Below are 11,495 nucleotides of genomic sequence, written 5' to 3'. Positions count from 1 at the left end.
TCCTTCTTCTTCTTGTTCTGCCTTTTTTGCTTTGCCATAGTATAACTGAAAATGGGGATTCAAAAATTAAGCCATATTTACACCACCAAACGATATATAAAAATGAAGACCGATTCACCATACGAAACGAAGACCGACCTCCAAACGAGGAACCGATTGTATTTCAAGATTCACTGTCAGGCCGAAACGAAGACCGACCTCCAAACGAGGAACCGATTTACAACAAGCTTCACTGTCAGGAAGATAAAAATCGAAATAAGAGAGGCACAAGAAAATGGAGAAGAAGAGAAAAAGAAGCGGGAAAATAATAATGGCTAAAATGAAACAAAACGCCTTTTAAAGAGACATTTTCGAATAACAGCTGCCGAACTAAAATCATGTCAGCCAAGCATTTAAATTGGCTTGCCGAATAAGCGCTGCCGAAATAATGGAAAATAATTAAATTTATTCAATAAAATATGCGGACCTGAATTTCATCTAATAGATATATATCTAAAATTAATATTTTCCACAACTATAAGTTAAAATATATATTTTCATTTGCCGATACCAAAAAAAAAGGCACTCCGACCTCTGAGAAAAAAATCGCTCGTACTGTATTTAAAATATAAATTATAGTATGAAATAAAATGCTTTTTTTAACTGAATTAAATTTCGGCAAAAATTATGACATGCCGAAGTAAATATAGCCTGCCAAACCTGATTGCCGAACTTATTAACATTTGCCAAAATAAAAAATGTGTTGCCGAATATTAAATGCCAAACCGTATAACATAATTAAAGAAACTGATATTTATTCTAAAGGAACAAATTTTAGAAAAAAAAATAAATTCAAAATAAATGATTTTTTTTAAATTACTTCTAGTTTGTATTTATTTAACTTCTTAAACTAACTATAAAAATTACTCCCTCCGTCCGCCAAAAGTATTCCACAATTACTATATTTGGCGTCCGCAAAAAGTATTCCACTTTCCTTTTTAAGCCATGGTCCCACCATCCACCTTTATATTTTATCCTTACAAACACTCTTTATTTACAAAAAACCCACCCCAAATTCAATCTCTACCACACATCTCATTAAGTGGTGGGACCATTTCTCCACTACATCAATATCATCACACATTTTATTAAACTCCGTGCCCGGCCAAAGTGGAATACTTTTGGCGGACGGAGGGAGTATTATTTTGCCTAACTATAAGTTTAATATATATTAAATTTTTCAAATACGTTTGCCGAACAAAAATAATATCTATCAACCATAACACATGTGTTGCCGATCAAAAATAATGAGTTAAATTATATATTTGTATTCAAATATACTTTTGTTTTGCCGATCAAAAATAATCTTTGCCAAGCATACAAAATGGGTGCCGAGATTAATTGCCGATAACATGGAAAATAATGAAATTTATTCAATAAAATATGCCGACCTCAATTTCATCTAATAAATATCTATCTAAAATTAATATTTTCTACAACTATGAGTTAAATTATATATTTGCAAATTCAATTTTCTTGTATTTATTAAAAATTAAATAAATTTATTGAAATTCAATACATGGCTTGCCAAACTAAATTAAACTTACAAATTAAATATCTATCGGAACAAAATTAAAAATACAAATTATTTTAAGTAAAATAAATTTATTGAAATTCAATTTTCTTGTATTTATTTCACATGATAAACTTACTCAGAAAAGTAATATTTACAGAATTATAAGTTTAATATATATATATATATATATATATATATATATATATATTTAAAAATATGTTTGCCGAACTAAATTAATGTCTGCCAAGCATAATACATGGCTTGCCAAATAGTGATTGCCGAAAATATGGAAACTCGTGCTAGGAATTACCACAGAGCATTGATCAAAGAAAATATAATATATATATATATATATATATATATATATATATATATATATATATATATATATGTATGTAGATTCTTTTAAAATAAAAGAAATTTATTCAATTTCAATTTGCTTTTATCTATTTCACATAATAAACATAGTTCGAAAATTAATATTTTCAATAATTATAAGTTTAATTATATATTAAAATTTTAAAATATGTTTGCCAAAGTAAATTAATATTTGCCGAGCATTTAAATTGGCTTGCCGAATTTACCTGCCGAAACTCATCGAAATGCGTGATTGGAATGACAACTGAACCTAGATCAGACCAACTTTGAAAAATGGGGTTACTACAAATGATTACTTAAACGGAAGTTAACATCGTTATGTTTAATTTGGCTTTAAATTTATTCAAAGCCATAAAGTTGAACTTTACACGTGTCGCACATCCGACCTAGGAGTGCCGGCGACCCTGGTGTAGGGTAGAATTTACCGAGCTACGATAGAGCTTCCTTGATACCCAAAAGCTCTCCTTCTTCAACACTCCTAGAAGCTGGCAGTTTGATGGGATTTCCCACCGATAAAAGCTCCCACGTGGTTACGAATTATGATCCCAATACCCATTGAGCAGTCTTAAATTAGTTTTAAATTCCGATCTCGCGCAACAAATTTAGAAAATACAAACTTACAGCTGATTAAAAAATTGGAATATTATTGCTATATTTTGAAGATTTGATTTAATTTAGAAAATGGTGATCAAAGTTAGGGAGGAGCCTCGTCCGTACAATTGGTGGCTAATTAATCAGCTACAGGTACGGCACAAGTGGACGCTGCACAGCAGCCAGCCGTCCACAGAAGAAACTAAATTACACGACTTACATGCACTCCACATTCATTGAATTTTAATTGCAGTAGACCTATTTCATTTATGTCGACAATTTCATTTCACATCATTCCAACTGACACTAATAAAAAATGCGACTTTAATGAGCTTGCTAAGTTTTCCTGTTCTGATCCTAATGATGTTATTTGGAAGGCCGATTTTCTTAATTGGCTTCTAGATATTGTATCCTCTGATCTTGATTAATATTAGTTCGCTTTTTCTCAAAAAAAAAAAAACTATCCAAAATCGAAAATTTGATCATTTAAAAATAATTTCTTTTTCGAGTACATATATATTATTGATACAATCAACATTTATTCACTCATTTAAACTCTTCTTCACCAATCACCATACAATATCATTCATGCGTAACCTTAAAATATGTCGAGAGATTATCTAAGACTTATAATGACGGCGAATAAGTGATTAAAAAAATAACAATCAATTTTAAAATAATAAAAAAATTAATGTTATTATTAGTTTATTTAAAAAAGTTAATATTATTATTAAAAAATAACGATAAATTTTAAAAAAATCTCAATTATATTAAAATAAGAATAAAATATAAAAAATAAATAATAAACGATTAAAAAAAGAAAAGAAATACTAATATTAACGATCGGAATAACGACTGATTGAAAAATGTATTAAAAAAATTAATATTAACAACTAAATTAACAACTGATTTTAAATAATAATAAAAAATTAATATTAACGATCAAATTTTTTATCATTATTTTTTAATTGAAATTAAAAAATTAAAAATTATTAACGATCGAAATTTGATCGATAAAAAGAATAAAAAAATATCAAAATTATTAACGATCGAAATTTCAGTCGTAATTTTTTTTTAAAAAAAAATTCGATCATAAACCAATCGTTAGGACCGCTAATTTAACGATCGGAAATTTCAATCATCATAGGCATTTTTTCTAGCAGTGGTCGGATTAATTTATATTTGGCTACCAATGATGTAGCAATTACAACAAAATATAATTAATCCACACATTATTAGCGGGAGTTGTACTAATGATTTCTCACGAAAGAGAGAAATTTTAGTTAATTCATTAATATAATATTCTATAATTCATAATATAACTAGTGTACCTCCGCGCATCTGATTATGATTTTACATTCACATAAATTATCCATATATTTTATGATTATTAATAATACTTCCTCCGTCCTATCGAAGGTGAGACGTTTCTTTTGGCCCGAGATTTAAGGAGCTAATATTTAGTGAAGAAATGAATGAAAAAGTAAAATGAAAAATAGAGTGAACGAAAAAGTAGCTTTAATTTATTTAAAAAAGAAAAAAAAATGACTCAACTTCTTTGGCACGGCCCGAAAATGAATACGATTCAATTAAAGATCTTCAGCATTCAAGCGATGGAAACAATTGCTATTAAGCATAGGGTTAAGGTACAAATCCACCCTTAAACTAGACACCCCTAGAGCGTATACCCCCTCATTCTCGACCTTGGCCCAAATACACGCCAGAGTCCATAAAATGGGTGCATTTGAACCCAGCAAGTTAACGACCGTTTCTTGCCGTTAACTTGTTGGGTTAAAATGCACTCTTTTTATGGCCTTTGGGGGTGTATTCGAGACAAGGTCAAGAATGGGGGTTATACGCGCAAGTTAACTTAAATTCTTTTTTTTTTTAATTTCTAATTGGGACCTCCTGCTCGCCAAATGAAAAGAAGTGTCAGCGGCAATGATATAGAGGTAGCGGCGTTTTCAGGAGAAGGGGACGAGGCATAGACCTCACCAATTTTTGAAAGCTACCGACGACGACGTCACCAGATTTTAGAGGAAGGGATGGTAGCGCCAGGAGTTGACAGACGAGCACCATCCTTGCCTAGTCCTTCAGTGGCGGTAGCGATAAACTTTTATAGGGGAATTAGGGCTCGATTTGGATTTTTGAAATTTCACGAGAGAGAGAGAAGAAGAAGAAGAAGATTGAGAGGGGAAGCTAAGGAGCTCGCCAACAGCCCACTGGCTGTCGGCCTTAGCCTTCCCTCTCAATCACACACAACCTTCTTCTCTCTCTCTCGTGAAATTTCAAATACCCAAATCGAGCCCTAATTCCCCTATAAATATTTATCGTTGTCGCTGCTGAAGGGCTAGGCAAGGGTGGTGCTCGTCTGTCGACTCCTGGCGCCACCATCCCTCTCTCTAAAATCTAATGACGTCGTTGCCGGTAGCTTCCAAAAATTGGTGAGGCCGTTGTTCTATGCCTCGCCTCTTTCTCCTGAAAACGCAACTGCCTCTATGTTATTGCCGATGACACTTCTTTTCGTCCGGTGATTAGGAGGGCCCACTTAGAAATTAAAAGAAAAAAAAAAGAATTGCAGTTAACTTGCGCGTATATCCCCCCATTCTCGACCTCGGCTCAAATACACCCTCAGAGTCCATAAAAAAGTGCATTTAACTTGCTGGGTTTAAATGCACACTTTTTATGGACTTCGAGGGTGTATTTGGACCAAGGTCGAGAATGGGGAGGTATACGCTCTAGGGGTGTCTAGTTTAGGTGTGAATTTGTACCTTATCCCTTAAGCATATTGGTCCCTCACAGAACATATCTAAACAATTTTTTTTTAAATATTAGTAGATATATACAGATATCCAAACTTAATTTAATATACATATCAAAGATAGTTGTATGGATAGAAAAAACAAATGAAAAATAAATCATATTTAAAAAGCAACAATAATTTTGAACAAATTCAATCATGTATGATTTTCTTTATATCTTATAACTTTTGATTCCATAAAAATTGGATTATTTAACTTGAATTTAATTTTCATTCATTTGAAGATGAAATAAATATTGAAAATTAAAATAAAAATTTAAAAAATAATAATATTTGATAACACATTTTTATAATTTTTTCATGTAAATAATCTTACACATAATCTTATTTATTTCACTTTGAACTTCACTCATTTTCAACTTATTTTGACAAATTAACTACTAAATAATTGATCAATACCCTTTATTTTTAAAATTTAATTGCTCCTCATTAATTTTATTAACTAATTAATTTACAATTATCTGAATATTTATTGATTTAAATAATTTATTAATCAATTCAACAAAAATAGATCCATGAATTGTTATCTTAAAAAATCGAAAACATTCTTTTATGTAATTGTAATTTATAAATTTCAAAATAATTTAATATTCAATCAGTTAGATGAGACTATTGAGTTAGTGTTTCTTAATATAAAGTAAAATATTTCTTAATATAAAGTATAATATATAATACACTATCATTTTTGTAAGAATTACATATTGTGCTATTAATAATTTTTTAAATATAAAATAAATGAAAATACATAATTTGAAAAGTTAAAATATAAAATTTAAGAAAAAATGAAAATTATAAGTATTTGAAATATAGATTTTAAAATTACATAACTTATATTTAAAAATGATTTAATATGTTTAAACTTTAAATTATTATAATTTCTCATTTTAAATATACTTTTTACATATTATATTAAATTTAATGTTCTTTTATGATTTTTGATTCAAGATATATATTATATTTCTACAAAATAAGAGAAATAAAAGCAAGAAATTAAAATTTTAAAATAATGCTTCACAACAATAACAACAATTGGCAGTTTGAGGTTCTCAAAAAACAAAAAATTCAGTTTGTATTTGATTAAACTTGTCGGCAGTTTGTATTTGTCCTTTCAATGGTAATCAACGTTTTCTTATTTAATCGTGGATTGTAAATTTTTTTCAATTCCAAAATTACCCTTCAAATTAAATTTATTGATATTTACTTTGCATTTTATATATATAAAGATATGCATCTTATATATATTGCCAAAAAAATATATTGCAATTGCAACATATATGACTTTTTCTCACGTCCGCTTCTCATCTATATTCATATATCATATTGTTTTCTTTTTATGTTTGAAAAGAGAATTGGGGATTGAAACCCAACCGCACCCAATGAAATTAAATATGTGAAATACCATAAAACAACAAAGTTGGTAGATTCATGTTTCATAGTTCACAATTTAAAGTCCAAGATTTAAATATGGTTTAGATTACGTCATACTAATCAAGTAGAATAGTATGCATCTTTATTACAATTTAATATAGTTTTGTGTGAAACTTTATGCATGGAAAACATATACATGTTTCAAAACATCTAAAAGAAATCAATAATAAAAAAAAATGATTTTTTTAATATTCATTTTTTTTGTTTTTTTTTGTTTTTTTTTTGTTTTTTTTCTGATTTTACCCCTTGTTGATTTTAACTTGGTGCGCCACATGAATATAATTTATGGTTCAAAATTGGTATTACATACTACCTAAGGTTATGTAATACATGATCTTGTTCTTATATATATATATATATATATATATATATATATATATAGGGTCAAGTTAAACAAAGAATGACCCTATCTATAGAGAATAGAGATTAAATCTAGTCCCTAGAAAATGCTGGATCGTGTGGTTCCAATTAAATTTGCCAGCATTTTTTAATTAGCATTTCCCATGTTTGAAAATACATTTTAATTAGAATTAGGGCATTTTGGGTAACTTTACAAGCTAGAAAAAACGGAAGGTCCGTAATTTACTCCTATTAACCGCGTCGTCTCCCACAAGTCGTCGCCCACAATTTCTGAACAGAACCACGATCGGTAGAGTTTCTGCCTTTTCGACGACAGGTAGGGTTTCGTTTGAAGTTTTGATTTTTCAACAAACAAATCGATTCAAACTCTGGCTGTTCGATAATTTTTTTTTGTTATTTCGTTTCTATTTTTGAAGAATCGCCGGCGACTTGTTCGAAAAGGGGCAGCGTTTGAAGATTTGCTTAAATCGAACGGGTATGTCGATGTTTTTCCATTTTTTTTACCTCTTCATGTAATTGAACAACCGATTGAACAAAAGGTATTTAGATTTTTGCTTCGAATACTTTGATTTTCTGTTTCGAACAACTGATTGTTGTTGACGATGAAGAAATTAATTGTTGGAAAAATTGAAAGTCTTTTGAGATTATGAGATTTCAGATATTGGGATTTCAGTTTTTTGAATATGATTTTCTGTTTCGCTTGTTTTTGCATACTGTGTTCGCCGATTTGAATCACGCTTGGTGGATCTAAATAATCAAGGTATTGTGTTTCGAATTTTTTTTGGATTTTCTATCTCATTTTTCAAATAGGGTTTATGATTGTGGTTATATTGTTTAATATATGCATTTGTATTGACTGGATGATGAAACTTTTTTATGCTATATTTTGAACTATTCTTGACAGATTTGGTCCACCTTGGGCATAAAATACTATGATTTTATTAGATTTGATGTGCTTGAGTTTTTTTCTTAGAAGACTTATTGAATGAAAACTGAATGTATTCTCAATTCAAATGAGGGATCTTCAGAAAAATAAAAAATAAACGCCCAAGAATGGACACGTCTGCTCCTGCGGATGAAGGAGGTAAAATAAGTAACTATATTTGACATATTTTCTTATCTGTTTGTAATTTATTAATTAATTGTTCGAGTATTTGTATTAGTGTGTGATCTGTGCGAAACAATTGTATGATGTGTTCATGGGTTAATATAATCTGTTTAATTAGTTTTTTAGTTGTGTTAATACTTAGTTAATGGAAAATTTTGAGGTATCTGTTCGGATTCTTTTTTCTACATGTTCATATTATATTTTTAAATATGGAGTAATATATTTCTCTTGTTAGGGGATACCATATCCTACATTACCTCTTCTTCCACGATAACCTGTTCATCAACGGTGGACGTTAGGTACTTTCATTACACAATTTCTTAGAACATTCAGTAGCTTTTGAGAATATGGTTGGAGCTGCTTTCATTTTTTTTTAAATCATAATGTCGCTAATTATCAGGTTGTTTTATAGTTTTGGTGAATTTGTGTGTTTGGCGTTAGTTTTTACATGGAAATCACTTCAAAATCATTGCCGCCACAGCCGGTGATGTACCCCTCAAGGTCTGCAGAAAGAGGTGCAAGAATAGGGCCTACGCGCTTGGATGTGGCGTCTCGCCGCGGAGCAACCAGAGATCAAGACGGAGGCTAGATTATGACGAGAGGGAGATTGCTGTAGGAGACGAAATATTGGCCAAGTCGATGTACCGAATCCTCCTCCAATGGCAACAGCAATCAGCCTCCGCAAAGGGGACACCCTAAATTACAAGCCTGCTATTGAAAATGAAGGTGCCGGAAAAGGTGCTGGAAACAACTAGGAGTAGTTGTAAGAATAATTTGTTCATTGAAAAAATGTGTTGTTCATTTAAAATTTGTGATGTGTTTATTTACAAAAGTATGTTCTGTTCATTTAGAAATTGTAATCTGTTCATTTACAAATTGTGATTCTTCGTTACCACACGTTCGAAATATTTATCTGAGTGTTCAATTTATTCTCTATATTTGTTCAAAATATTTATTGCATTATTTGATAAACATCTTATTTTTTTCCAGTCACATGTTCACAATTTTTCTTTGGCTGTTCAATTTATTCTCTATATTTGTTCAAAATATTATATCTTAGGCCAACTTTCAGCAATGGAGAGAGTTAATATTTGGAGTTAATATGGCATATTAATTAAGACTACAGGTTAAACTTCAAACTCTAATTGAAATTCATGTTTGGATGTGTCCTCGGTTCGAAACATCATCATTTTCGCTAGTGAGCTAGTGTTGTTCGAATTTTTATTCTAGCTCATCATGTTGTGGATTTCGTGAAGTGCAATTGACTATGGTGTGGGATCTTGAAAGTTACACATTTTTGTTGATGATGTTTATTTAATTGCTATATGAAATGATGCTACAACCTGAGAATCCTTTGAGATATTATGGATTAAAAGATGGTGACTTCATCTTAAGAAAATAAAAGAATTGAGAATTTTGAACATAAAACATTTCGAACAGGCGTCAAAAAGTTACGAACATCTAAAATATAATTTTTGAATTTTACTTGCTGACATAAAATATTTAACATAAAGCATTTTGAACAAACGTAAAAAAATTACGAACACCTTGATAAAATATTCGAATTTTTTCTTGCTGACATAAAATATTTCAATAAACATAAAAGAGAGGACAATTTTTCTAAATTCTACATAATTTGATATTTATATTTTACTTAAAATATAAAAAATAATCTGATAAATCAGTGAAAATGTGAAAGTAATTTTTTTCATGTTGTACTCGATCCAAAATAACATACATAATAATAAATCTTTAGCAAAAAGTCATCTCAGAAAGAAAAAAAATATATTTCGTTGGCACATTAACCAAATAATTAAAAAGAAAACAAATTATTGAATTCACCAGAGAAACAAACGAAGACATAGCAGTACTATATAATTTTATTTCGTGACTATGGAACACAAGATAAAGATTTTAATGAGAATATATGTGATGATAACAAAAGAAACGGCTGCATAACAGATTTTACGTGAAGATTGGGATATTTAATATCTTACCAAATATAAATGAATCAATAGAATCTTCAATGTATTAATTATCGATTTTCATGAGTATGTACATTACTAGTTTGACCTTATCGATTAAAAATATGGCAGTAAGTCCGAAAATAATATAACCGTTAGATTGGTAAATTTTAATGATCAAGATTAATTCTCCTTTCTCTATATATTTGTCATTCTCTGTTTAACCTTTCTCTATATATATATATATATATATATAGGGAGAGGTTCAAGAAAGAACCATAAATAAAAAAAGAACGGAGAACCATTTTCAGCCATTCGATTATCAAGATCTACGGTGGATGTATCATCTTGTTGGATGAATGTAGATCCTGGGTTCGAATCCTGAAGGGAGCAATTTTTTTTATTTTTTTAGTGCATTAATTTTAACAGCGAATGCATTAATTTTTACAGTGAATGCATTAGATTTGATGGTTTTCACGTTCTCACAAATAATGTAGTTCTCTCTAGAACCACACCCTATATATATATATATATATATATATATATATATATAGGGTAGGGTTAATATAAAAACCCCTCTTAAGATGAAAACTAGGAACCAATTTAAAGCCATTGATTTAAATAAAATAGAGGGCTGAGATTAAACTACAGATGCACAATTTCGATTGCATAGATGCACAGTTTCAATTGCATAGATGCACAATTTCGATTTGCTTGAGTATTTTGCATTGTTGATTTCAATTGCATAAAATGCATATTTTTTAAGTGCACAGTAAAATATAATAGATGCACAGTTTTTTTTGTTGACTAAATCCTAACCATTAGATCTAATATTTAAAAGGTCAAGATTAGGTTCCTAGTTCTCATTTTAACAGAGGTTTTTATTAGAACCTCCTCCTATATATATATATATAATATCAACAAAATATAGATTTGAATTATTGATTTTTAGACAATTATCATAAGATCATTAACATCTATTATGACTCCAACACAGTCTCTCATCAATTAATGCGTATAGTAACTGTGTCGATGATCATTCAGATTTTTGACTTGTACATACATTATTTTATATTTTCAGACATTTCCAAACTAAGGAATTAGCATAAAAAATATCTAGTGCAGTGCAACAATCTGACAGATAAAAATCAATGACAGTTATATGTGCAATGTCAAAACATGCAGACTAAGACAGGTAACCTCTTTTTTGTCGATTCCAAAGAATATGCAAGTCAAAATTTGCACTTTGAATTAAGCAAAAGGTTTTCATACATTTTTTCCTCCCCTGAT

At 29.7% G+C, this 11,495-nt stretch overlaps 1 long non-coding RNA gene across 2 annotated transcripts; it reads left to right on the top strand.

Moving 5' to 3' along the window:
- The first annotated feature begins 7,308 nt into the window (after window positions 1-7,308).
- LOC130997282 (uncharacterized) lies at window positions 7,309-9,147 on the top strand. 2 transcript variants are annotated; one of them, XR_009093029.1, is made up of 4 exons: window positions 7,309-7,449; window positions 7,550-7,608; window positions 8,477-8,540; window positions 8,654-9,147. It is a non-coding gene; the product is annotated as an uncharacterized LOC130997282 (long non-coding RNA). The 2 variants fall into 2 exon arrangements; XR_009093028.1 differs by having other exon boundaries at window positions 8,683-9,146.
- Window positions 9,148-11,495: the final 2,348 nt, after the last annotated feature.

This window comes from Salvia miltiorrhiza, chromosome 8 (genome assembly GCF_028751815.1).
Source record: "Salvia miltiorrhiza cultivar Shanhuang (shh) chromosome 8, IMPLAD_Smil_shh, whole genome shotgun sequence".
Classification (NCBI taxonomy): domain Eukaryota; kingdom Viridiplantae; phylum Streptophyta; class Magnoliopsida; order Lamiales; family Lamiaceae; genus Salvia; species Salvia miltiorrhiza.
Note: the sequence above shows the minus strand (reverse complement) of the source record. Positions and strands in the feature narration are given on the sequence as shown.